Source organism: Myiozetetes cayanensis, unplaced genomic scaffold, assembly GCF_022539395.1.
Source record: "Myiozetetes cayanensis isolate MyiCay16 unplaced genomic scaffold, myiCay2020 scf20-37, whole genome shotgun sequence".
Classification (NCBI taxonomy): Eukaryota; Metazoa; Chordata; class Aves; order Passeriformes; family Tyrannidae; genus Myiozetetes; species Myiozetetes cayanensis.
The window spans coordinates 1,427,670-1,429,817 of record NW_026087412.1 but is presented as its reverse complement, the minus strand read 5'-3'; positions in this window follow the sequence as shown (position 1 = coordinate 1,429,817).

Genomic DNA, 2,148 nt, shown 5'->3' with positions numbered 1-2,148 from the left:
CGGGGGCCGCGCATCCCGCACCGCCGCCGCGCCCCCGCGCCCCCTCCGCGCTCCCCCGCGCACCGGCCCGGCCCGGGCCCCCGGACCAACCTCTCTCCCTCACCCTTCCCTCCCGCGCCGCCCCCACGCCCACCTCGCGGGGCGGGGAGGGCGAAGACACGCGCGTGGGGGCGGCGACGCCCGAGGAGGGAAGGAGGGAAGGAAGGAGGGAGGAAAGGAGAGAGGAGGACTGGGGGGGTGGCACACGCACGGGGCACCTCCAGGGTCCCAGCGGGGACAGGGGCACCCCACGCGTGGGGGTCACCCCGACGGGGCAGCCCCCGCCGAAGGGAAGCACTCCCGACCCCACTGTGCTGGGGGACACGTTTTCCCACGTTTCCCCGTGTTTTCCCAGGTTTTTCCACGTTTTTGCTTGTTTTTCCATGTTTCCCCATGTTTCCACGTTTTCACGTGTGTTCCTGTATTTTCTTACATTTTCCAATGTTTTTCCATGTTTTTCCATGTCTCCCCACATTTTCCCACGTCTCCCCACATTTTCCCACCATTTCCCACATTTCCCCATACTTCCACATTTGCCTGTGTTTTCACACATTTTCCCATGATTTCCCACATTTCCCCACATTTTTCCCAGTAAATTTTCCTCATTTATATTTCCCCCCTCCCTGTATGATTCCCGGGGCTCCAGTGGGTGTTTGTGGCCATTGCCATCATGGAAAGGGCCACACCAGGGAGGCTGCAGCTCCAGCTCCTACACACTGGTGGGGGATCCCAGGCAGGCACTAGGCTGGAAATAAATGGGCACAAACCCCAGCACCCTGGAAATGCAGCTCCCAGGCTCCCACTGCGGGCATGGAAACAGCCCCTGTGTGCCCGTGGTTCTTGTTTGGGATGGGAAGCCCTGTCCTGGGTTTCCACCCCTTCCCTGACACATTCCCTAATCTGCCCAAGAGCAGCAGCTGAGGTGGTGTGGGTGAAAATCCGCAGGTAATGGATGATGGATTGGGATGGTTTCCTGGGATGGTTCCCAGTCCTGTGCAAAGCCTTCCTCCTCTCTATCTGAAATCAGCACTGTCTTAATTAACTTATTGAGCTTGTGCAGTGACAGGGCTGCAGGGTGACACAGTGACAGGGCTGCAGGGTGGCACAGTGGCAGGGCTGTGGGTGTGGCTGCAGGGTGACAGGGTTGCAGGGCTGCAGGGTGAAAGGATGGAAAGGATAGGGCTGCAGGGTGCCACGGTGACACGGCTGCAGGGTGACCCACTTGCAGGGCTGCAGGGACAGCTGCAGGGTGACAGCTGCAGGGTGACAGGGTGACAGGGTGAGATGGTTGCAGGGTGACACGGTGACAGGGCTGCTTGGCCGCAGGGTGACACGGTTGCAGAGCTGCAGGGTGACACGGTGACAGGGTGACACGGTGACAGGGCTGCCTGGCCGCAGGGCTTTGTGCCCTCTCGTGGCTGCGCGGGGACCGCCGGCCCGGCCCGCGGGAGGAAGGAACGGGAGATTCCTTCCAGCTCCCGAGGCGAAGGTTCCCCGGGGAAAACCGAGCAGGAAAGATTACATCCAGGAAGTGAATCTGTTCTCGGGAGCGGTTTGATAAACACAAACGCGGCCAGAATCCGTGGCCTGGCACTTGCCAGCTCTTGTCGGGTTTACGTAAGGATTGGAAGCAGGGACTGTTCCACGCCGGGCGGGAGCGTCGGGAACGGCTCCAGCTCCCTGTTTGGGTTGGGGAGGGGGGGAATGTTGTTGTTGGAAAACGCCAGTTTGTCAAAATGGAAACGTTTGGCAAGAATCTATCCGCTCTGACAAACTTGTGTCCAAACCCTCTGGAAAGGCGGGAGCGGGGAGCGGAGCATTCCCACCCTCCTCATCCTCAGCGCGGGGCACAGCGCTGGTGCCACGGGGCCTCTTGGCACTGCCAGCTTCCCCCTGGGGCGGTCGGAGGAGCAGCATCTCTTCCTTTCTCACCTCCAGAACTGAGGGGAAAGGCTCAAAACAGGAGCTGGGGGCTCGCTCCGGGTGCCACAGCGAGGGCAGGGAGCACGGAGCGCTCCGGGGGCCTGTGCTGTGCCCAGCCCTGCACCTGGATCAGCTGGGGGGGCCCTGCAGGAGGGTCCTTGGATTCAGCTCAGACCCCACTGGACA